Raw genomic sequence first — 26,988 nt, 5'->3', positions numbered from 1 at the left:
ATTGGGCAGTACAAGGGGCTGAGGAAGAATAAGAAAAACCTAGCCAAATGTTTAGAAAAATCCACCATGTTCTCCAGGGAATCCTGGATGAGGATGCCAGGTTTGGCCCTATATAATGTGTACATTGCTGTGCTAAAAAGACATGTTGTTACAAGGCTTCAGAGAAGCTTTCATGAATTTCTACTGGTCAGCAAAGATTGATTTTCTTCCCTTCAGTGACTGTCTCTCCAACTTGTGATGGTCTGGACAGTTTCCTCTGGTGAGCAAATTTTCTTCAAAGAAAGGTTTCTAGGGGTGCAAATCCAGTAAGAGGAGATTAGTCAGGGTCAACTGAAAAATCTCCAGGAAAAATATAAAGACTCTCTTCTGGATCCACACAAACTCCTTGTCTCTCCCTGGCTGAATTACTGTCGTACTCCTCAATAAAGCACTTGAATTAGCAGTTGGCAGCTAGCCAGCATGTCTTTCATTCTGTCCAAAAGGTGAAAGGCAGGGAAATTGTGAGCTTTTCAGAGCAAGCCAGTGATGAGTTTGCTCAGCAGAGACTGAATATCTGGTGAACAGATTGCCACAGCTTTTGTCTGCCAATGATATCATTTTGTCTATCCACCCTTTGTCCCTCCTGATTTCTGCTCATGCTAACACGGAATGACGGGCTCGCCCATTTAACTCTGCAGGCTAAATTTCAGCTTCATTACTATGTATTAGACCTATTTTCACCCCAATTTAACATTAATAGATTAATTTGAAGAGTTCCTAACTGAACTGCAAATCTCCTAAATTACTTTTTTACTTTTTTTTTTGTATGGATACAGCTTAATATTTAACATTTCTTCTAATTTAGTGTTTATATAAATGTCAGACTTCTGCTCCTCCTCTTTGCTCTCTACTTGGATCCAGGCTTAGAGGGCATCATGGCCATATAGCTTTACTGCTGTCTGCTCCCATTAGACTGATCTGAGGAATCAGCTGTGACCACAGCCTAATGCTGTTGGACCATGTTACAGCCTATGACAATGAACTTCTAAGCAATAATCATTTACAGTAATTTCTTTTGTGTCTGCAGAGCAAAAGTCCAGTATCTTCTTTCTCATTCTGCCTCTGAAGTCATTGACGTCAAGGTTTTCTGTCTCTAAATTGTGACTGCACTTGAAAGAAGCACTGTGAGCTTGAGGACACCACCCCATGGCCAGGTTTTAACCTACACCCACCCTGAAAGTGTTTGCATTGCTTTTAAGAACAGCCCAGTTTAAGAAATTTGCTGATTGTGGCAGACAACACATTTATACTTGCCTAAGCTGGATTTTGTCCTTATGAACACAAGATTTTAAGAAACTTTCTAAGAAGTTGAAAGAAACTTCCTCTCTGTCCCTTCAGGGCCTTCAGGGTCTTGGACTGAGGCTTTTAACACAGACTTCATAAACACAAATGGCTGGTAAGTCTCTACTTGAGAAGGGGCTCTGAGGAGTTTAACCATACACCGGTCTCAATAGTCTCAATTTAACAGCGAGTCTTTATTTATTTGCAACAGCATAGTTTTTTGGAAGAAAGTAATTATTTCCATTCCTGAACTTTTCGACAACTGAAATGTTGCTAAGGCTTAAATATTTCAACAGAAGGGTGCGGTAGGGGTATATGTTTGGACTTAAATGAGTCCAGGTTTTTGGCAGTGAGGTGAGCCCTTTTTCTGACAATGTTAATAATTTGATTTGATTATAACATTGCAATGTCTCATGGTTCTCATAAAAACTGGAGCCCCCTCATTTTTGTCAAGAGATACATTACAATTCAACCCCTGCACTGTAGTTCTCATTGTTTAGGCAAGCCAGGTAGGATTGCCTTGCCAGAAGCTGAGGTGAAGTTTTACAGGGACAGACAATCTTGTAGTCCTGGCTTTCTCTCAAGTGCCCCAGCCACGACTGGATGGTACATAAGCTATCACTCAAAATATACATATGGAAATGGCAACAGACATTACCTTGTCAAGAAGGTTAAAATGCCTGAGAGCTTTCTCAGACTTTTAAGAAAATAACTCAGCATTCTATTTTAAAAGTACAGTAAGATAAAAGAGAGCTGCCACAATAAACTTTTTATGGCAGGATAGGTGGGTGCTTTGAGGGTGAATATTCTTCTCTATTTTTGCCTTTCTGGGTGGAAGAGCCTTAGGATTCTATGTGTCCTGGTAGTCTGTTTGTGAAATTGCATTTCAGATGACACAAAAGGGGCTTTTAAAAAAGTTGAGAAAAGGCACATGAAGGGAAAAAAAACTCTTTTAGAAGATAAAACAGCTTCAGATGAATTAAAGTTCACACACTTGCAGCTGGAATCTACTCTCATGGTGCCTGGTGCTGATGAATTTTGATATCACAAAGCACAACACCCTTCCTGCTGACTATTTTTTAAAATGTCAACCACCACAAATTGCTAAAGGTGGGAATAACATTTCTGGAGTGTATTGTAGTAATAAGACCCACTGCTGTCATTAAGGGTTTGTATATCTGTTTGCTCTGGTATTCCTCTCTGAAGTCTTTCCTGCTGTGACAGAGAAAAGGCAGGCTAGAGGAATTGATAAAACACTTCCAGAGCCCTGAAACTGACATATACATCTTCTTGTCCTTTCAGCTGGCATTGCTCCTGTTCAATTTACTGGATCTTGTTCTTCAGAAAATGAGGCACTGTTCATTTAATCTTTTATATCACAAACGCAAGAAATCTTATTCATATTCTCTTGTACTTGTGGTACAAAGAACTGTTTTCATAAGCTTTAAACAAAGTAGTATCTGCTTTTTATGTATTTCAAATACAGAGTGATGCTGTAGCTGTGAGCTTCATCCAGAATAAAAAAAAAAAAGCTGAGTTCATGCAGTCCCAGGAACCAGCCTCAAAATGACTAGCATCATTGAGAGGAAGCAGTTTTCTTAGTAGGGAAGAGTATCATAGACTCATGGCACAGCTCAGTTTGTAAAAGACCTTGAGAGGTCACCTATTTCCAACCATTCAAGGTAGCTCCAACTTAGATCAGAACATCATCTTCAGACAGCACCATCTAAAACTGTTTTATCTACAGTTAGTAACTAAAGGAAAAGTGCCAGATGAGCCAAAAGAGACTTTGGCTGCAGTTTACCCACAATGTCCAGTCCTTTGGCACAGCTCAGATTTTTCTAAAGAAAATATATCATTTCTTTAGAATAGGCAAGAAGAAAATGTGTGACACTTTTCAAAGTGCACTTTGCAAACAAAATCAGGATACTGAAGAATGAAAGAGAAGATAACCTTCATTAGAGAGAATAATTTTATTAATCTGGAAGCTGAATCATATTAAGAGTCTGTGACTCTCAGAGGAGCTTGAGTTCTGTTAAAATTTGCTGTTAGGAGAGGAATTCTGCTAACTAGAAAGCTATACAGGAGAGAAACCTGAGATGTTATTTTTGCCAACTTGACACACTCTCAAAGTTACAGCACTAACTACATACAGTCTTTTATAAAATGAACTGGGCAAAAAAAAAACAAGAGAGGCATCATCACAGTATCTGCAGTACTCCAGCTAGTGGTTAAACTCAATGTGCACAGAATATATTTTCTAAACAAAATTAAACTGCTCTGGCAGTTCTGACCTCTAGACAGTCCTCTCTTTTGAAGAAAAATTGAAGTGACTCGTTAAGTATGGGAAGAAATTTCTCCTGCACCTGGGACTCTGTAGCTGTGGTCAATGGACCATAAGCAGATTCCTCAACATGTTTGGCCTCAGTCTGCAGAAAAAGAGAGGCTGAAGCAACCATGGAGCTTAAAGGGTAGGAAAAAGGGAAGGAGGAGAAAAATGAGAGAGTACCAAACACAACTGGGCATATTCCCCCTTGTTTTTGTGCCTCAATATTTCCATCCAAAAAATAGAGTTAATCCAAATTTTTGAAAGAAAAAAAAAAAGCTACACAGGGGTTTAATGCAATTTTTCATAAGTCAGTAATGTTAAAGTGCTTTTCTTGACAGGTGTTCAAGACTGGTGTATTTTATGTGGTAGAACTGGGTTCTCTTTTTAAGCTAGTATGCTTCAGGGCACATGATTTTCTTTCCAATCTTTGTTCACAATTCTTTGAGAACAATGACAATGTAAACACTCAAAACCTGAGGCTGGCAATGTTTCCTGGACAGTAAGAAGTAAAATGACAGGTATTCAGAAAAGGACAATTATTTAGAGAGGGAAGAAAATAATCTTTTTTGAACAGTAGCAAAACCAGCTACCTTCTATTTTTCAAATCATATATTCATTAGTCAAATATAAAATTAGACAGTCTTACTAAAAAACAATTGCCAGTGTGAAGGGTAGTAGAGAACAGTTTCTCTCCCTTTTCTGTAAAAACCAGCATATGATTAAATAACTCTGGAAATCTTGTGTGTGCACAGTGCATGAAAGAGACATGGAAAGAGGCAGGGCAATAGGACCACTCTGGCATTCACTTCCTTAGGCAGTCTTCAAGTCCCTTGAGCACTGGTCAAGATGTGTCATTGTCCCATTGGCTTCAGCAGGACAACTCCCTTGTCTTATAAGCAAGAATTTTAGCATTTTTCTTAGATGGAGCTTAGGTCTGCCCTGATGAACACTGATGTCGACAGAGAGGGTGTAGTGGGAGCTGGGGAGAAGCACCAGGCCTGGGAGGAACAGAAGTGATTATGCAGAAAGGCATTGCAGTAGAAAGAGGACAAATAAGGGTATGTAGTGGGAAAAAAAAAAAAAAAAAGAGATTTACTGTTACACCAAATCTTAGTATTAATTAAAATGTAAGTGTGCTTTGAATTATGGGGCTATCACTCTATTTTGTAATATTTGTGTCTCTCTGAACTGCTGGAGACTAATTTTTGAGGTTTACAATGTCACCTTTGATAAAATTGCATTTCTATAATTCACAGTGCTTGTTAAATTGTTATATATAGAGCAGTATGTATTATAAATTAAAGCCTGTAATAGGTTTTAGGGCCAGTGACTACACTGAAAAAATACTGAACCCATAACTTTATTTGATCTGGTTTGTCATTAATATTTGAATAAATTATTCAGAGAAGAGTAATTGATCAGATAGAGATGATCAAAACCTATCAGGAGTATTTGCTGAATATATTACAATATTCAACAACAGAAAAGGTAAGGTACATAAAAGAGCATGTCTGCTTCTTCAGCATGTTTCAGTATCAATCACCTCCTGGATTAATGTTTTTCCTCAATATTTCTTCACATTTTAAACCCTATTTTCTTTCCTGAGACCATTTTGAGTGTAGAGCTGAACTCCTTTATAATTTTTTGCAATATGCAAAAAGATATTTGGGGAGATATATTTACACTTAGCCATTCCTGACAACAGAGCATTGTTACACTTCAATATCACACTGTTCAAACCAGAGCCTTCTTAGGCAAAGAAGGCGTTCATACCCTTGTACACCCTGATACAAAAATATTAATGTACTGAGGATTTTTTTTAAGTTTGGTGATGCATATTAAAAATACATAACATCTTCAGATAAAGAAAATATCCCTCACTTCTTTTTGGGGGAAGCCTGAAAGTGCAAATCACTGCCACAGTAACCCAGGGAATGTTCCAAAATAGCAAGGAAACTAAAGTAAAGGCACATAAAAGTTTGATATTTTAATCGACCTTTACATCTTTTACTTCATCTCAATTAAAGAACAAACCCATACAAAATCATTGCAAATTCTCTATAATACATGGTTTAAACCTCTCTTGATAGGATAGCCTATAAAACAGATGAGGAAGCAGTAAAAAAAGATTGCTTTTAATCCTGTGGATACTTCGTGGGTTATTACTGGAGTTGGAGCTAAAAAAGGCTGAGTTTATGATCTTAGGTCCATGTAGGACTGACAACTAAAGGAAAAGCACCAGATGAGCCAAAGGAGACTTTGGCTGCAATTAAGGGAATTTACAATCACATTTTTCACTGTTTGAGGCCCAAACCCAGAGTGTTCATGAATACCAATATGTAATTACCAGCAAGGCTCTGACCACTGCAGTAATAAGTGATGTCAGGAAAAATGTATAGCAATAAATTCAATCCTCACAGTCTTCTACTTTGTTTGGTTGATCTATTTTTTAGCAAATTATGTCAGTGGAAGGTTTACTTGAGTAAGGTATACCTAAACATTTAATAGTTGATCCTAAAATTGGAGATAAATTCTGTCCTCTTCCTTTTTGTATAACACCCATGAACATTAATCAGAGTTACCTTATAAAAGGATCAAAACCAGCAACTTTCTCATTAGAGACTATAATTCCCTACTGGCTGATGGAAAAATTGGTTAATGAAGGAAGCAAGGAGAGAAGAATATGTAAAAGTCAGTATAACAAAATAAAAAGAATGGCCAGATTTGTTAAGAGAGGAGAGAAAAAGACACAAACTATGGCTATTTAACCTTAATGATATCCAAATTTATAATTTATTCTGGATTTCTGATAATCTGAACAAGCCACTACACATTAATAAACAGTGCTGATGACACATTAATTGATGTAACTTCTCTGAAATGTGTATGTATAGACAGATCAGTTAGTAGATGTCAAAATAATGATCAATATATTGCACTGACAATGAATTTTTGTTTGACAAATAATAATAACAAATAATTGTAATTGACACCTGAGGAACAGAGTTCTGTAAGCTCTGTTTCTATTTGGTTTATTTTCTGTCTTCAAGGATAACTGATGTTTACTTATTTTTTTCATTTATTTTACAGCTTGTCACAATGTTTCTTCAGAATGATAATTCTCCAGATATAATACTAAGTATTATACTTGATTCTTGACTTCTTAAGAAAAGTTAAAACTATTTCTTGAAGCAACTTTTAAAAGTTCTTGAACTGTACTCTTACAGGTTATAGAATATAACAAGCAAAAATTAAACCCACAAGACATATTAAAAGAATTACACTGGTGCATTGGAATAGGATAAATAATTAAGGATAGAGCTTCTGTGTTAGATTTATGCATGGAAAAAGCATGTATTGAAATATGCAGTATTCCACAAAGTGTAAATTGCAAATGAAAATTGCACCATGGAAAATATTACTTTGAATGTTAATTGTAGCACCAGAATAAAGAGGAGCTGGAGGATGATAGTCTCTTTGTTCTGTGCAGGAATTATTTGCTCAGATACACCACTAACATCAGTGGAAAGCCTTTGTCTGAACTGTTATGAACTCTGCTAAAAATAAATGTCAGGAAGAGTGGCACTGCAGGATACCTAGGCACAAACCTGTGGAACATTTTGAATGAATGCCACATAATCACTAGGTATTATTTTAAACCCAAATACATGCTGAGAACCCAGTTAAAACACTGTCATTCTTTCTCATTACCTGTCTATGAGCCTGAATATTCCCAGTATAAAATAAATGAGAATACTTTGGGGAAAGCAAATAGTTTTTCAGTGTTGCCAAAAGTGTCACAATCAGCTTGGACTGTTACTAAAATTAAAAAAAAAAAAAAAAAGTTATCTTACAGAATAATATTTGCAGCTATTTCTGCCCTGTCTGGGCCATCAGCTCTCATGAATATCTGGAAAGCCTCATGTCCATATCAAGGCACTCTGCTGCCCAGATTAGATGACAATGTTATAACAGTTGGTTTGACATGACAGTTGTTCTTTATTGTACTGGAGAAGTGAAGATATAGAGGAGCTGTCATGGGGTGTATAAATATTTTATAAATAGTGAACCAATACACAAAGTCCTTACTCAATTATTATTTGGGCAGAATTCTTTTGTTCTCATAAAAAAAGCCGGATATAGCCTCAAAGCACTTATTCCACAGAACTGTTATTAGAAAACAATCACTGCAAATGCAATTATTTTCAGGACAGCACAGCAAAGAATGCCCTATTCCCCAAGCAGAGATCAAACCAAATAATTAGGAAAAAAGCCCAATGAACTCTCCAGAATGATTTGGTGAGTAATCAAAAGTAACAGAAAACACAATCTATGCCAGTGTATAATATTCCACTTCAAACACAATGGCAAAATGAAATGCAAAAGCAAAGAAAAGGCAGAAAGGGATATGTGAGTTGTGTCTTGTTGTCAATCTGTATAAGAAATCACTGGGAAAAGGCAGAATATGTAAATACATATCTTTTAAAAGCTGAAAATTTGAAAGGGGAAATGGCATGGCAATCCATGGGCTGTTTCTGTTAGCATAAAATTTTCATAAATATATGTTGTATGTAATCTGCTTTTTGGGGTATTTTCTTTTCCAAGCTTGGCTGTGAGAGATGCTTCAATCAATTTAGCTAAAACCACAAGGATTCTGTGAACAATCAATTCTTATTGGAAATCCCTGTCATAAGCACTTATTCTTAAAAACATTTACTAATTGCAGTGTTCCCCACTGGGTCCTCCCTACCAGTTTATTAAGGGCCAATCTTAAAAAGCAGTCACCATAAAGTTACCATAAGTACCCTCTTTAAATATCAGACATGGAAAATGGCTAATGACTAAGATACTACTGTGTGTGAACACTTAAAAAGTTACCTGTAGCACTGAGACCTGGCCAAAACACAATTTTGGGATTTGCTGTAAATTTCCTCATCTTTCACTTGGTTCAAGTCCCAGCTGAACACCTGGAAGGATGGATAACAACTAAGGCTAAAGGACTATGCTTTTAGAGAAATGAATTAGACACCAACAGAGCTAGGATTGAAGGAAAAGAGAAAATGTTCCCCTTAGTGTTGTTCTGGAATAAACTCCTCTAGGTATAACAGGTTTGGGCAGCAGGGTCTGCAGATGTCCTGTGTGGAAGGAGAGGATAAGAACTGCTTGGGATGCACATAATGAATGGGTCCAGCCTGCTCCGACACCAGTGTGAGAGATGCCAGGACAAGGACATCCCCAAGGGAGTGCAGTCATTGGTCACCCACAACAGGGTAGAAGAAAGGTAGTGAGAAGCAGAAGTTAGCAGGAAAAACTGGGTCTTAGTGTGTCAGAAAGGAATAAGTCACTCTGAGGAAAGCACTCAGGAGTCTGGCTGCCTGCCTTTGCACCTATTGGATAACCAAAAGGTTTAAGGGGCAACCTTTGCTTCTGCAAAAGCAAAAAAGATACTGCAGCAGTAGCTCCATTGCCAAATATTTTAATTCATATTACTGATGACAGAAATGCATTGTAAACCAGTCAGTCTTTCTAAGACAGTGACATAGATAAACCCTTCAGCAGGACTGTGCCCCCTTTGCTACGCTGAACTCCTTCTTTAAATGACACAGTTTTCTGTGGCAGCAAGGTAGCAGACTTGGTGACCGAGGATGTTGTCAAAGACTGAAATAGTTCATGCCTCAAACATTGATATAAAGTTTTGCTCATTATAACAAAAGCTCATTACAACCAAAGAAGCCTCTCTGAAGATACCTGATGGGAACTTTGGACTGAAAGTCAAACTGCTGAGATTAGATAAGGGGAAAACCCATTCTAAAATCACCTGAAACAAACAAGTAAACAAGGAAAAGAATGTGATCAAAACCCAGCAATCATGCTAAGAATCATCCTTGGCTTGCTTCAGGGTGGGGGAGGCTGTAGCTCACAGACTCATTTGCTAGGAGCAGGTTTGCACAGATTTCCCCCCCAGCTGAGGTGGGGGATGGAAGTTTTGGTGTGTTGTAACCTCTGCTCAGGGGCAGTGAGCCCATCCTCCCTTACACAAACTGGCTATGGAACCCCCAACCCTGGGAAGGTCACATCCACGGGATATTCATATGGGGGGCAGATGAGGGGGTGCCTTAATTCATCCAAGGCCTCCCTGAAGTGCCCCCCAGAGTCATTCCTGAAGCCTTGCACTAAGGACTGCACGTGATGCAGCAAACCCAGAGTTTGTTGTAAGAGACAACAGCAAATCCCCCTGCAGGGAGGGGCCTGGATTTTCCTACCTGGCCTGAGTATGTATTAACCCACCAAATTCTATGTTTTTTGGGGAGACCTTCACCACCAAGAAGACCAACAGGAGAGGATCAATGGAACATTGCTGGGATCCACGGAGTGGTGATATTTTCCTTATTCTGCCCCTGTTACTCTCTTTCTGTGCCCCCCACCTATTTTCTATTTCTTTCTTTCTCTCTCTCTCCCATATTTATTATCAACTAAAACTCATACTAGTATCATTGGCATATAGTCTCATTTGCACCTTAATTCACACAGAGGCATTTCTAAGAACCTTAATAATCAGATCTTGACGGATGTCTCTTCTAATCCTGCTTGTTCTATGCCTGAGAACAGGTTACTTTCACTGGCAACTACATATTCATTCCTCTTAGGGTGAAATTATAACTCAGAAAGAACTGAGTAATAGGACAGAAATCTGCTTCAATATAAATGTGGATCTTTCTTAAGTATCTATTGTCATCTAAAAGCCATCCACGGTACTGCAGATTGCTTCTCCTTGAAGTTGGATAACTTTTTTTTGGAGTTGAGGTCTTGCTGCATTCCTGTGTTTTCATGTACCAAACAAATTCCCATGGTAATGCCTGCAAAGAAATCCTTCTCTGTATGAATATAAAAGCAACTGCCAGCCTCCAAGGGAGCAGCCAGCAACATGTCAGAAGCTGACTGATATCAGTGGCAGGGTAGTATGGGGTATGGGCTAGGGTAATGGGAGATATGAATGTGCCCTGAGCTTCCAGGGAACAGGTGGTACTTTCAGCATTTTGCCCAAAAGTTCAGTAGATCCATGTGAATTGCCTTAGTTTTATCACAAAGATTAAGTTAGCCAGCTGTTATCAAAGGCTAGACACTGACAAAGTTAAGCAAACATGAGTTTTGGGCACAGGAAATAACCAGGTTATTTTATGCATTTCTGTAAAAGTGAGAAGTTTGCAAGTATGAAACACAGGTCCACTGCTCTGAAGTTTATTTGAGGGCAGTTTGCATGCCAAAACAAATCTATGCACTCCTGAGTACCTTGGATCTTGCATGTTTTTCAAGGCATTTCTTCCCCACAAGCCATATTCTCACTGCACTATTCTTACTGACAGATTCTAGACTTAACATCTGAGTGGAAAACAGGAGAGGTGTCACCAGAAAGAGCTAAAACTGCTCTTGGAATATTGAGAAGGTCCAGATTACTGACTTCTACCTACTTCTCTGTATATTTGCCTGATAATTATGTCTCACTCTTTCTCTCCTAGAATTCTCTCACCAGCCTGCCTAATTCATACATTTTTAACTGGTTTCTCATTGTGCCAGTATATCTGAATTATCACCCCATATATCTGAACTGTCACTCTAGTCTGGAAGTAAAACCGAACAGACTGGCTACCCATATGAAAACATGCAGCACATTATTCCTGTAAGTATTCCAGAAGTAAATAATAAGGTTTTGGGTTTTAGTCTTGGATACAAGGAGATATTGATATGATCCATTATGACAGAGATTTAATTTTCACTACTATCAATTAAAAGTACCACTCTTAATAAATCATGGATGAACAGTCTTAATAAACGCTAAGATAAAAAACGACTTACCATGTCTTTCATTTTGATGTATGTACTTAATATTGTCTTTGATCACTTCAGGAAGATAGTGATCTTGCCAAAAGCTAGAGCAGCAAGAGGGAGTGGGACTGATAAAGAGCCACTGCTCTGCAGCTAACTGAGGAGTTTCTTTAGCTGCAAGATGTTATTAAAACTATACTTTGAGCTTCTAAAAGAATTTAATCTAGGTGCCTCTTGGGAAGAGGCAGCAAACACTAAGCAGTGGGCTGTTGTTCTTTTTCTGTAATTCTCACAGCATAAAATAAGCAAAACCAATTAGATTTCTCACACAAAACATCAGCAGAGATTGCTGTGTAGTGAGCTCCATGGCTGACTTGGCAATGCTCACAACATGGTGAGAACCTGGCAGTGCAGAGACTCATCTTCAGCTGCAGCGGCTTCCTGCTACGACCTCAAGCACTTGAGCACCGGCTAGCGCTGCCTTTGCGAGGCCGAGTCCGCCACGTGAGCGGGCACTCCAGGGCTGTGGCGTCTGCCTCCCTGACAGTGCTGAGCGCTGCAGTGTGGGTAACGCAGCTTTGGTGGCTTCACACTGAGAGGCAGCGAAGGGACAAGAGAAGGACACTTTGCTTGTGAGCCTGAGAACTTTTATTCCCCCATGCGTGGTCGGAACTAATCGCTCTCAGCGCAATGCAAAGCAAATGCCGGAGAACAAAGAACTTGCAACAGATTAAGTAGGGGGTGGGCGGACAGGGGTGGAAACCTGCCTCGCCCAATAGGGACAAACGATAGAGGAGTGACATAGATCATAACAACCAATGGTAACGTAACAGGGGTGGGTACAGTGTTCTGGGACAAATAGAGGTGCAGAGGTGGGGTGATTGATGCAGAACTTTCATGAAGAAGCAGGGAGTGGTTACAAGATTGACACTCGTCAGGGAGTGAGCAAACCTTGACTGACAGAACCATGTAAAGAGAAAACTGGGAGAAGTGAGAAGACTGACAGGTCTGAGTGGCAGGAGCTCTTGTGGTAAACAACTTGGAGCAAACCACTGTAAGGGAAAAATAGGGCAGTACAGGGAACAAACCTAACTAACATTAATAAAATCCCTGACTAAATCAACCCAACCTACAACATTTAGCTTGAAGCAAAAAACTGGTAAAATTAATCAAAAAATACCTTTGGGGAATGGATGGCTGGAGAGAATGGATGGGGTTGCTGGCTGAAGCCTGACCTGCTTTGGTAATGACCAAGTAGCTTTATTATCTGGATGTTTCACATGATCTATCAGTTTCGTATTGTGTTCAAACTTCCATGCAAGCTGTAAGTACATAGAGAAACTCAGAACATTTTATTGGTTTGATCTTCATAGCAGAAGCTCTGAGTCTTCAACTTAATACTTCTATTAATTGGTTCAGGCATTCTTCTCTATAATAGTACATATGCAACAATTGCTCTTATGGTGATTACAACTTCGCAATACTGACACTGTAATTGTGATTGAAAATATACTTTCAAGTCCCTAATTTCAAATACTTCTGTCATGAAAAAAAATATCCAGTCTTGTTAAATAAAATTTTGTCTTTATTTATCACTTTTTAAATATCACAACTTGACTAGCCTGTTGTCAGGGAGCAGCAAGGGATGACTTTCTGTCTGTAGAGGCTTGTTTTTTATACATAGTGATTACAAGCACAGAAATCCGAATATTTTCATGTATTGGTCTTTAATGACTAGGAGGTAGGACATTGTCTCCAATACCACCTCCACAGTCAAAAGATACCACCTAATTTTTGTGAAACAGAAAGAAAAGAGATGAAAAATCTGTTTTAGGTTGATATTAGCAATGATAAATACTGTCCTTCAGGATGCAACTGAATGTTTATCTTTCTGCCTTTGCTTGAGGCAAGATGACTGGGTGAGTTACAACACTAGAAAGGATGAGTTTGGCATTCATGGAAATGTTTGATGTTTGATAGGAACTTTTGTCAGTCCAATGCTATAGTCTTCATCTTTTTAACTGTGTCATGTGCAACCAGGTGCAACCAATTCAGTTAAGCCTGTTGTCATAAGTTTAGGTGTAAATATCTTAAAAATTGAATAGCTGAAAAGTGAAAATTAAAGGCATAAAAGTTAGTCCTCATATGCACAAGAGGGTTTGAGTTACAGATCCTGGGGGGGAATTAGCTCCAAGTTTCAAACTTAGACAGGAATATTTACTGGTTTGTTTTAGTTTCAATTGCAAGTATATTTCTTATGAAAGAGAAAATCTAACACATCAGTTATGAACTGCTGCATAGATGCATCTTACTTGCCACTGTGCTCAGTTTTACACCAGGAAAACTCCATTTATTTAAAGTAAATTTCTTATTGAAAATGATGGTTAAAGCTCATAAAAATAAATTACCTAACATTTTCTGTTAAAAAGTATTTCGGGGGCATTTTCTGGAGAAACTCCTGCTGTTGACATTAGCCAGATCTTTCCGAATCATCTGGGCTCAGGAAACACCCTGTAAAATTCTTTACAGGTTTAGCTGGTACATAATATTAAAAGAAAAATCCATTTCTCATATTTGCATTGTGAGTACAGCTCCTGCCGAAAAGTAGAAGGACATAAAGGTTCCAGTCTCAGTGAGGGTCCACAGAACCACCAAACAAAGCTCAGCTCGGGTGAGGCAGCAGCACAGGGCACCAGGCACACTCTCAGGGAGCAGGTGGCTCAGCAGCCTAGCATGGTGCAGGGTGACAGCTCCTCCTTGGGTTAGTTCTTTGCATCAGGTGGCAGCAGCTTATTTGGAAAGTTCAAGTTCAGACGTTGATATGCCCTGATGTGTTGCTAGGCTTCCTATTGCCTCCTACTAATACAGTGGAGGAAATTATGCTCAATTCAAACTCTCATAGCAAAAGAACACCTCAGCATAAATTACCAAATCAAAAATTTGGAAATCAGCAAGTGCCAAACATAGTTTCCTTGCTGCTTCTATACTTTCTGTATCTATGCTACTCTCGTAATTGTTTTGTAACAGCTGATGCTTCCAAAGACACCTACTTTATTCAACACACATATCAAGGAATTCATTTGTAATTGGGCATTGTATTAGGAAGTGTGCAGAAAGCAAAGTAAAAGACTTGGGAAAGCAAAGAAAGACACTGGTGTTAGAACAGGTGTCCTGGTATTAAAATGAACAGTATTTTCTCCATGTCTTTGCCATTTGCAGACTTTTGAAAAAACTAAAACAAATTACATCAAACTATGAAGAGCCAGAAAAAGCTCTGGGTTTCTCTGTGGTTGTACTCAGCTCAGGATCACTAGGAATGACTGGGAACAGAGCTGTCCATTTCCCATTGCAGTACACACCTACACTGTAGCTGTTCAGTCTCTGACAATAGATAGGCACAGATAGAGCTGTCAAAGGGAAGGCACTGTCATTATTCCACAGGGACAATGACAATTCTGAAGGATGAGAACACACTGTGGGGCACCTTACAAACTGGTTCTTATACTCCATTCCAATACACTGAGAGGCTTTAGAGAACATCATGGCTCATTTCTAGCCTGCACAATTGTTTTCCACTGGGTGCTGAGTAGTACTAAGTAGAAAAGTTTATATGCTCCTGGAGCTCATCCCAATGTGAAGCTGAACCTTGGCTAGGGCAGACAGCAAAACCAGTGCACTGGGATCATTCCAAAGCTACAGGAGGTCTTCATCATCTGAATTAGTGAAGATAAGACTCTTTCATCTTTGTTTACTCATTGATAAATGTGGATTTTTATTAACACAGTTAATGGTCATGAAAGTAGGACATCCATGAGTAGGTCCTCAAAGGACATGTGGAACAGACAGGATTTGAAACAGGCAAGTTATCCCAGTGTGGAACAAGGGCAGAGCAATGAACCATGGTTGCAGGTAGCACATGAGTCTGCATTACTTTTCCATATTTGAAGTTACATAGGAAGAGAGAACATAAGTCAAAAGCATTGGGAGACAAAAGAGAAGAAGTAGGTAAAGGAAATGGAACACTGATGAAGAATAGAATAAGGAGAAGATGTAAAAGTGACAGATAATCCATCTGATTTCCACTCTTTTTCATCAATCAGAAAAATTCCTCTGTCATTTTTATGTATAGGTTCTGATTACCTTCCTGTTCCTAGTGTTGACTTTGTTCCTGCTTTCCACACCATAAAAAAGCAAAAGTCACAGCACTGCTAGAATATGACATCAAACTGGGCCCAAAATAACATTAAAGACGCACTTAATGGACTCTTGTAGTATCAGAACAAAACCATATCCTTGGCTGGCAAATGAGTGATCCCCCTGGATCATTTGTATAAATGAGTGTTTGTCATTGCCCACAAAATTTCACAGCTAAGTCCTTTTTGAAAACTCTAGAATATGCAGATTACACTACAAATAGGAGAGCAGACAAAAAAAAAAAAAAAAAAAAAAAAAAAAAAAAAAAAAACACCAAAATTCCCAAACCAAACAAAACAAGAAACCAAATAAACCTCTGTATCTTGTGTAAATTTACATAACTCCACACAGACTTCATTTCGTAACTGTATTAACTTGCACTATTTGCAGATCAGCCTGAGAAATTTCTACCTGAAGCTTACAGATGAAAATACTCATTCTGCATTTCTTGCATTCCTGAAATTCACATTCAATTAAGAATTTATGAAAGGAAGGCTTAAAGCCTAAATTGCACCATTAATTCTCTCTGGTACTAATAGATCATAGCAGATTAGAGAGAAAGGAAACAGGACAAGGATCAAAAAGAAATTCTTTCTGTGAAACATAAATTATCTTTGACTGTACGCTCCTTGGGAGCTGGGAAAGGCCATCATTGATTGTTTCTTAAAGTATTGTATATGGAACAAAGTAAAACCCTGTAGTTTTTCCTAATATTAAATCATCAATACTATATATCCTAAGTCAAGGACATTTTTTTCCTTGTCTCATGGTTTGACAGTGAGGACAGATGCAAAACAAACAGGGAGGGAGCATAGCTGGGACAGGTGACCCTGACCAAAGGGATATTCCATGCCCTAGAGCATCATGCCTAGTATATGAACTAGGGGGAGTTACCTGCAAGAGTCTAATCTGTGCTTAGGAAGTGGGGTCTGGCATTTGTCAGAAGGTAGTGTGCAGTTGTATTGTGAGGTAGTCAATTTCTTCCTTTTATTATCATCATCATTATTATTATTTACCATTATTATTATATTTCCCTTTATTTTAAGTTATTAAACAGTCCTTATCTCAACATACAGATTGAACTTTGATTCTCCTCCCAGTTCCACCAGGGTGGCAGGGGAAGAAAGGGGTTATTGGATGAGCAGCTGTGCAATGTTTGATCTCCAGCTGGGCTTAAAACCACAATATCCCCACAAACCTTCCTCAGTAAGCAGCAAACTGAATGTGCTGCTGAATATTCACAAACTGAATGTGAATATGTTCTTGTTATCTTAGTAGTCTTGCTGGAGCTGTATGATTTCTTACAAGAAAACTTTTAAAAGCAGCTCAGCAGTGGCTAGGAGGAGAAAGTGGAGAAAGGAGATTGAAAAAGGAGAGATGAAGACTTGTGAATGCATTTTGGTTCTGTTAGTGAAAATGCAACTGAAAATCTAAAAAAGATTGCTGAAGAACAAATAGGGATAAGGGAACTGATGATCATACTTGGGATAAGGAGGAACTGCTGCTCTTGGTCTGAACTTTTTACTATGGAAACTGTATTTGCTGACTAGTAGGAGAGAGGGAACAACTCCCTCCCATGTCTTCCTGAGCAAGGCTTCCAACCTGTCATTGTCAGAATTGGGAGCCTTGGTGAAAGGCAGGGGCAGAGGCAGATGCCACTTTCTGAAGCGAACTGCCCCCACAAGCTGCAGAGCAATGTCAGGAGAAGAGAACAGCTGTCAGGGGAAATGCTAAAAAGAGGAGTTTGTCTGCCTGCAAGATGAAACGACTCTTGTGACCAAGGCAGCAGCTTGCAGAGCCATGGAGCCCAGCCATCTCAATGTCAGTGTGGAAGGGAAAGCCACATGCCACATGTGAGAAATGCCACTCATTTAAAAAAAATTAAAAAGTTTATTAAAACTTTATCAAAAAATACAACAGAAGACTGAATAGAGAAAATAATACAGCACCAGGAGCAAAGGATTTTTTCCCACCACGTACTCATCCACACAATGGATGTTCTGCCTTTTAACCCTTTAGCCCCTCCCAAAGTCTTGTCAATCGATTCCTTCTTCACTCTCCAGTGGTGGAGATCACTTTCTTACATCTTGATTAGAGGTCAGGTGTTGCCATAGTAACAAGTTGACCCTCCCAAATGCCCTGATTTCCCAGGCCATCCCATGATAACAATGCAAGAGGGGGTAAAACATAACTATAAATCTCTAAAACTTCTCATAACATATATATAATATTTGTCTTTTAATTGTGAGGGTCAACCATCACATTACTCATCTATCACACCACATATATCTATAGTGCAGTTGTGACACTGCAGTTGTGACACTGTCCAGGTGCCCACGATGACACTAGTAACAAACCCACTACTCCGACACCATCCTTCAGTCCATGCCTACACTTACCATTCATTTTAAATTATTACAGCAGAGGTGTTTACACCTAAGCTAGTCAGATGACATGCTTGCAGTCAAAAGAGCAAAAACAGTACTAATAGCACACAACTTATGTGAGCTATTCTAGCCACCTGTAGTATGGTGAATCATACTTTGAAAGTGCCTGTTCTTGCTCTTGCTTCTCAAGGAAACTCAGTCTAGTGAAACGGTTCTATGTTTGGCAAGGTGAATCTCAACTTTTCAACCCATCTCCGTAGTCATTCAGTGTAAAGTATGTCAGAGATGCGTGTAAAGGAGTAGTTCTGTAGTTATCCATTTCAGTCACACATTGTATCTCCTCAGCTTAATGATATGAGACAGCCCAGTCATTTTGATGATGCTTTTTTGCCTGACTGAAATGGCTAAGGCTTGTTTGCATGTAACTGTGAGCTCTGCAGCTGGAGAGACAACTTCAGCACACATTATACAGGTGCCTGTACCCATTACGAAAGAAAAGTTTTCAATCATTTAAGCTATGTGGTTAAAATCGTATCTGAAAAGCTATTAATTAATCACTCTGCACAGGCATGCCACTCATCTGCTCAGAGCCCAATTAAAGTACACAATGGAAGACTATTAATGAACAATGCCTTAAATGCTAAGCAGAACACTTATGGCTTGATAAATAGTCACATTTTATTGGGCACTCTTTTTAAATGCGCCATTTGAATATAGATAAAAGCAGAGCCAGTTGACTTGCAGATGTTGCTTCATTAATGGAATAATGTGAAGTGAAATAGATTATACTGATTGCCATTGAATCAAACTTCAACAGATTAGCTGGCATATTTAAGAAACTTACTCATTTTCTATATAATGATGACAAGATGACTCATCAGTATGACACTTTATAGACAGAAGTAGCCCTTTTGTGCACTGGCAGACAGTTGGCTCCTGTACCACTTCTACGGCTTGATTTTATTTTGAGGTTGGCTGGTTGATCCTATTTAGTCTTGTCCAGTGCAACAACAGTGACCAGAGGTGAGGGGAATGTGGTCTTAGAAGCCTTCTCTTTGTGAGCTTTTTTCCACACTGCCCTCAGAGACAGTCACGTCTGTTTGGCTTTGGGTATAACCACTTGTACCTGCTTGGAGAAATGTAGCTCAAGGCAAAATTCAAAACAAGACTGTTTAAACCCATATTACTGACATCAGTGCAATACAGTAGGAGGCGCAACAATTTTTTCTCTTAAGAAGTTGGTGCTGACATACAAACATGAAAGGTAACGTTAAAAAAAACCTAGAAGAGATAACCTGTTTTTTAAAAGTTGTTTGTATTATTTTTCTGCAGTTTATTTTCCTTTAATGGTCTGGTGTACTTTTTCACCAAATTCTCTTAAAATTTTGATATGTAAGCTAAGAAATACTATGCAATTTTTCAGTATAATCTTGCATTGTGTACTGACTACAGGGACAAGGTAGAAAAGTGTATACCACAGGGTTGTTCAAACAACAGATGTCCTTGAAGAAAGTATTTCTCTCTTAAGGGAAATTAACTGATGAGATAAAGCCACATTATAAATAAATATTCATAGTTCCAGCATGTTCCTAGATATAGCCTTATATATTATTTTAAAGGACAAAATCTCCTAAGGCTCATGGTAGGCATCCTCTGTTATTATCCTGAACATCCATCTCACCACTGCAGCACTGCAAATATTCTTTCTTACTGCACAGCATTAATAAGAGAAAAGTGCCTGTACTGTAAAAAACATGAGCTACCTTCATTTTTCACACTAAAGGATCACCAGTGAGGTCCCTTTCATAAGATCTTAGATATAGCCATTTAGACAAAAGATACATTTTGAAGGGAGGTGAGAGCCTTTTAAACCTTTACATCTAACAGTTTATGTAATATCTTCAAAAGAAGAAACTATATCTTAAGGGAAGCTTAAGGCATTTCACATGTGAACTTGCAAAAGAAAGGAGACAATAAAGCTGTGGCAATTTTGTACAGTCATAACTGTATGAGTTAGTTTCATTTTAATCTCTGACTATTTTGCACTAGGTCCCTGCACATGTATTTATCCAGCTGTGGTAAGAATGTATTTGGGGTTTTCTGAATAGGTTCATTACTGGGCCCACCTCAGCTCCCACAGGTATATACAGAGATGCAAATCCAGTGTGGATGAAGTGGCTCTTTCCAGGTGACATAAAACACACCACCCAGAATTTGTGTACTGTCATGGGGTTAAATCCCCACTTACTAACCATTTCCAATCTTCCCTCAAAGCAAATCTGTATCTCATGTTTGTCATCCATTTCACAAACAGAAGGTTTACAGAACATGGAACACTTCTGAAAATCCTGCCCCAGAGGAAAAGATTATATTGTGATATCTCAAAGTGAAGATCAGTAGGAACAAATATATCAGGCTAAGTTTATAACTACTTTTTTTTTGGTGTCCTTGCAGATTCATTAAAAAACCGCAAACAACTAGGATCTTCCAAGTTATTTCATTTGTTGAGAAAAATTTAAATGTGACAATGTCATCTCTGAGACTTCTCTTATTCTATGGAGACAGCACTTTCCATCTCATTCAGTTAATACCATCATATGCTTTATATTCATCAAAGTATTCCAGTGGGCTGGAAACATGTAGTGGATGGCTTGGTAAACCTTGTGTCCTTCACCCCATGCTTGTTGGGATGTTAAATCTCCTTCATATCCCCAGTGCATCAACCATTAGTTTGGAGGTATATTTTAAAGCTTTATTCACAGAGGCTTAAATACTGATCAAAAATTGTCTGAAATCATCAAGGTCTCTGCTGGTTCCTCAGTCACTTCAGAAGATATTCTTGTCAGCATGGTCTGACTCATCAGTCTATTCTCAGTGATGGTTTATTAGAAGAAAATAATGAAAGACCCCATGGATCTGGCAAGTCAAGATTTTATAGCCAGTGTGTGTTCTGCATGTACCACTCACTCACAGAAACTGGGCAGAAAATACCTTCCTTTTTTCTAGGCAAAATTAATTTCTCTGTCATAATTCTGCTTCTTTTTTCAGTCTCCAGGCTGGCATCTGGTGGCTTAGATTACCAGAAGGACCTTGAGGCAGAAGGTCAGCCAGGGGCACTGCTGGAGACTTCAGCAGCACAACACAGCTGCAAAATCCCCTTTGCTGGCAAACCATCAGCTGGCTAGAGCTGCGCAAAGAATGAGCTGTGTGCCAAGGGGCGGCGGTGAAAGGATGGACAGGAGTCGTGCTGGTTATTCGCTTAGCACATCTTTTATGATGAGCTTAGAAGGGTCTTGTGCTTCACTAAGTCACCCTATCCTATACAGTCTAACAGAAGCTGCTGAGAGCTGAGTGAACCTTACCTACCCTTTCATCTCCACAAGCAGCCTCCAGTGAGTAGCATTTGGAGTCATGCCCTGGATGAGGCCAGACTCATTTCTCAAAAAATTGTGTTTATCTTACAGTTTGATCAATTTTCCAGTTAGGTAAAATCCACCCAATATAGAGTGTTATAACATTAAAATAAGTAAAGTAAAAGTAGTAAAAGAAGTAAAAGAAATTAAATCACCTTATAAAATTATTAATTTCTTGGACTGAGCACATTAATAACAAATATGTAGCCAGCATTGCTCTGTACCAGACCTTGGTTGTCAGAGGGGGTTAGCACAATCAGCTTTAACAGAAGGACCCGCAGTGCAGAGGTGAAATTAGCATCCCAGTGTTGAGAGAGGGATCCAAGAGCAGGAGGGGCAAAGTAGAACAAGATCCCACAATCCAGACTTGGGATAACTACAGTTGCAACATGTAAGAAAAGGTGGTGAGATCTGACTGAACAACTTTGCTATTATCTAGTTTCTAACATATGTCAATTTCTTTTCCTAAAACAGAAAAACATTCACCAGTAATGGTAAACAGAGATTTTTGAAATAGAAATAGAAAACAAATAGATTTTTTAGAGACCAGATTTTTTTCCTCAAATTTCTTATACAGAGTTTTGTGGATTACAAACAATAAACAAGGCCCTTTGCCTTCATACCAGTCAAGCCCTGGAAAGAAAAAGGTAAGCCATTACAGAATCATCTATCAAAAATGAAAGCACATAGTAAAGATGTGTTTTCCTGAGAAAAGTGTGTACTTTTAAATGAAAATGCGCTTTTGAAAGGGCAATTTATCAATAAAAAAACCACTCTAAACTACCTTTGTGCTTTTATGCAGAAGAAAGACCATAAGCACTTTGTAAAGCCTGGGTGAGGTACTTGTGGATACAATGAAGTATACAGTGGAGATGCTGTTGTTTTCTTGCTAATTTTCTGAATCTCAGGCAATGTTCCCTGCTTATGACAGGATGTTTTTTGTATTTTTTATTCATTATGTTTCCCAGAGAAGAGGTACCACTTTGTATGAGATTCTCTATATCATTCTGCTGTTGATAACAAATTTGGTATGACTTGTGTAGGTTTTTGTATATTGCAGCACATATGATCCAAATTTGATTGTAAAGGAATTTTTTTCTTTTCAGATATCTGCTGCCAAACCTTACAGATTTCTGCATGCACTCTTCCACTGTTAGCAGCCATTACAACAAAGGAGTGACACAAAATATCCAGACACATTGTCATACTGTATGTGAGGACAAGGCATATCAGTGCATATTCTGACAACAGTTATGGGCTAGAAATATATTCTAGGAAAATATTAAACAGCCCTATTACTCTATGTCTCTTGGCTGATGTGAAATCAGACATGGGCTATGGATCTTTCTATTACACCAGCTGTTTATGTCAAGCTTGGGGCGGTCACAGCAATTAGCGTGAGTAATATGCATCATCTTCCCAACTCACCATCGACTCTGGCAAGCTCTCACACAAACGACATGAAAGACACAGTCTGCCTGGTCTTCGAGGCTATAAAAGCCTGGTCTTCCTGTTTAACTCAAATGAATCATAAGTTCCCAGGAAATTCCTTCAATTCTATTCTATGGAAAGCAGTTTTGCTATCATAGAATAGCCTTTGGAAGGGACATTTAAAGGTCATCTAGTCCAACTACCCTGCCATGGACATCTTCAATTTAATCAGGTCAGAGCCTCATCCAAACTGACCTTGAATGTTTTCAGGGTTGGGACATCTGTCATCTCTCTGGGCAACTTGTTACCTGTTTGTAAATTTTTTTTCTTTTATATAGTGTGAATAGATCGTTCTTCAGTTTAAAACAACTACCCCTTGTCCTATCACAACAGACCATTCTAAACTGCCCATGTCTTTCTTATAAGACCCCTTTAAGTACTAAAAGGCCACAGAGAGAACTTTTTAGTGGGTTATCCAGGCTGAATAATCCTATCTCTCTGTCTTTTCTCATAGGAAAAGTTCCTTCTGATCATTGGACCGACTCCCCTGGATCCACTCCAACAGTCTGTGTCATTCTTGTGTTGAGGACCCCAGAGATGGATGCAGCACCACAGGTGGGGTCTCCTGAGGGTGGGTAGAGGAAGAGAATCACTTCCCTTGCCCTGCTGCCCACGCTGCTTTGGATGAAGCCCAGGATACCTTTGCCTTTCTGGGCTGCAAGTGCACACTGTTGGCTCATGTCCAGACTCTCATTCACCAGTACCCCCAAGTCCTGCTTGACAGGGCTGCTCTTGCTCTGTTCATTCCCCAGCCTGTATTGACACAAAGGGTGCCCCAACCCAGGCACAGAGGACCTTGCAGTTGGCCTTGCAGGACATCATGTGGTTCACATGGACCCACTTGATACAAGAGAAACAAGGCAAAGATGGGTAGAGAAACAATAAAAGAAGATCTAATCAGAGAATGGTTTAATATCAAAGGTAAAACAACAAGTAAAAAAATTTTAGAAGCATAGGCTGGTCACGTGTCTAACTATTCTCCTGAGGTCAAGGTCATTTTTTCTGGAGCCATCACAGTAAATCTGGGATTTGTTTTTGGCAAGGCAGAATTCTTTTGCAGGAAGAATTGGAAACACAAAGATAAGTGTTAAGTACAGTAAGTGATCTAAGGCTAAGAAAGTAATGGACCCCCTTAATGAATCAGGAAGTTTTTATTTCTTTGTTTAAAGAAAATTTCAATTCACCCATATTCTGTATGTCAAGGAATATTCTGCCTGACATACACAGAGCTGAAGAGATCCTGTGTACTGCTATAAATGGAAAGATAAACATCATCTTCTCAAAGGCACAGTGAACAGCTGTGTATTGAGAATATCCATTAAATAGATATCTAAAACAGAATTAATTTTTGTTCATTATAAATTCATAATAGGCAAGTCTGTGCATTTCATGCTGACTCTAGTTTTATGCTGTAAGAGCTTTTTAAATATGCTACATTGCCTCAGCACTTCATTTTACTGCCAACTGATTGTGTTTCTCGGATGGTTCTATAATTCCTCAAAAAATCTTCCCATGACAACAAAACAAATAGGTTTTATGGAGTTATTTTTTCCCCAAAGTAAGTTTAAAAAAATCTTTTGAAGGAAGCTAGCTTTTGAAAGATTTTGTATGTGTGTTTGTTCCCCACTGGTTCATTCTACCTTTCCAGGGAGGAAAAAAATCCATCAAAAATTTTCTTCTCAGCATAGACCAATCAGCCAAAAGGTTTTGTCCTTAAAGTACATAACTATTCACATAACATGGTTTTAATGCACAAAGTCTTGCATTTGTGAAGATATCCATGTATCACTTTAGAAAGCTCCAATAGCATTATTTTAATACTGGTTTGTTTTGAGTTTTAGAGTCCCTGTTGACTGCCTACATTTCCTGTGGAGGACCTTCAGGGATATTCCTGTTCACACATTAGGATGAACATTTCAGCCTTGAAATGTCCTCTGGGGTGATTCAACAAACATGTTTAAGAGTAACCCATGCTTGAAAAATGTTGCAGAAGCCATTAAATAGCCCAAACTGCAGTACATTCTATCCCTAGCACGTTGCTCCTTTCCCAGTTCTTGTTCACTCATGTTTGCCACATCTCTTCCATAAGTTCTCTGTTTATCTGGGATATCTCACAATATAAGTGTACCAGTGATCTTGTCTGCTGTCTATCCTGGGCAACAGCCACTATTTCTGATCCTCACTGGGAAACAATTCTCTATCTACGGTGTCACCTTGTCTCCTGCTGTACCCCAGGGAAGGACATTAGCTCCTGAACTCACACCACCTGTATGAGGTGAGGGATCCTAATTCCCCCTTCATTATTTTCTTCCCCTGCTTGTAAATAGTTCTCTTGGACCCTCTGGCATGACCAAACCCTGGAAGGGTTCTCAATGGGAAATTGAGGGCATTCCAGTGGTCTGGGGCCCATCAGGCAGACCAAGTCCATGTGAGTGGGTCCAGATTTCCCAGCCCTTGCTTTAGCTGCCAAGAAGACACAGACAAGTCTAGTGGGGACTGTGGAAAATTCTGGTGAGCCAGGGTGTGGTTTTGGTCCAAGTAATTATTTTTATTCCGTAAACCCACACATTCCGTTTGATGCAATGCATTGCCTTACACAAAGCTGCAGGGTGGTCATCAGAGGATGTGGGTTACACAGCTGTCAGGCTGGAAGGAAAACACCTGCAGCTGCTCCAGGCACATCTAAGGATGCCATGCCACAGGTACACCCCCATGCCCAGCAGCAGCAGGGGCCTCACCACAGCAGGGTCTCTGTTACTGCAGGATTCACAGAGTCAGTCTTTGGGGAACCTTAGGCTTGTGTGGACACAGGCCCTTGGATTCTGCTCAACATGCCCTGCAATAAGGAGAAGACTGCAATTATGTTTCCAGGACCAGAGAAAGTGGCACAGTGTTTATGGCACAGGTCCTAGTGAAAGGTATGCAGCACCTCCCTGCACTGAGACACCTGCCAGTGTTCACACCCTCCTGGGAGCACAGCACGTAAGACCTTACAGATCTGTTCAGTTCCGGTGTCCAGATCCCTGGTCCCAAGCCCAGCTGCAGCTAGGATGTAGAGTTAGAAGATTCAGTAAAGGGGGTTAGAGCTGTAAGGTCAAACCCCAACTCAGTGGGAACAATTTTATAGTTCAGTCACTCAGTCAGCTCTTCCTATGTTTTTTTCTTTTTTTTTTTTTTTTTCCTTGCATGCTCATTGCAGGTATGAGTCTAAAGTCTTCTATAGAAAAATTCAGTTTGGAAATAGGTGCAGGAAGATTTAGGCAGGCATAAATACACACAGCCTAGCTAACAATTTTTCTTCTGAGCCTCATTGCGGGAAACAAAAGATAATTAAAGGTAGTTAGAGGCTGAAAAATACTGCTTCAGAAAGCAATGTGTAATGCCGGCTCAGACGGTTCAGTGATTGAACTGCCTTTGTAAAGATACAGTTTGCCCTCAGGCCTCAATCTTCTGGGCTGAACATATTTGTCAACAGCCTACCAGCACTTTCGAGGTGGCATTTGGCACTACTCAGAATTGGGTATTAGAGCCATGTTTGTGGCAATGATATATTGTATTTATGAAGTTAAATTACTCTTCCAGTGAACTTACAATGGTATTGTACTGGGCAAACTCTGCCACATACATAGTTCCCTGACTTCAGCATATTAGCAATCCTCTGTGTACATTGGATTGGTACAAGCTGGATAGGCTTGTCTGACCACAGAAATTAATTTTCAAAGGTATTTTAGTTTACATGTGGGAAACAGAATCTGGATTCACAAACTCTAAAATTCCATGCATTTAGAAATAAAAGAGAGGGAGAGAGGACTGTATTTCTGAATGTTTTCTGCTGTCTAGACCATGAATGAAAGACACCAAAATGCTTTGGGAAGTGCTTTATTTTCAACCTTCTGACCTATTTTATTGCCCAGGTAACCTTCCACCGAACTAATAAGCTGGACTTGAGAATTTTGTGGAAGATGTCTTAGTTAATTTGTTTAGATTCAATCTATCCCCAAAATAGTCTAAGCATTTTTCATGAGATTCC

At 39.2% G+C, this 26,988-nt stretch overlaps 1 long non-coding RNA gene across 1 annotated transcript; it reads right to left on the bottom strand.

The window, feature by feature from the left end:
• Positions 1–3,339: 3,339 nt before the first annotated feature.
• On the bottom strand, positions 3,340–11,841 carry LOC128803900 (uncharacterized). Its single transcript, XR_008435867.1, has 3 exons — positions 11,504–11,841; positions 8,528–8,616; positions 3,340–3,397 (listed from the first exon to the last, which is right to left on the bottom strand). It is a non-coding gene; the product is annotated as an uncharacterized LOC128803900 (long non-coding RNA).
• Between the last annotated feature and the right edge of the window lie 15,147 nt (positions 11,842–26,988).

This window comes from Vidua macroura, chromosome 2, assembly GCF_024509145.1.
Source record: "Vidua macroura isolate BioBank_ID:100142 chromosome 2, ASM2450914v1, whole genome shotgun sequence".
Taxonomy (NCBI): Eukaryota; Metazoa; Chordata; class Aves; order Passeriformes; family Viduidae; genus Vidua; species Vidua macroura.
This window is presented reverse-complemented; position numbering and strand designations above follow the sequence as displayed.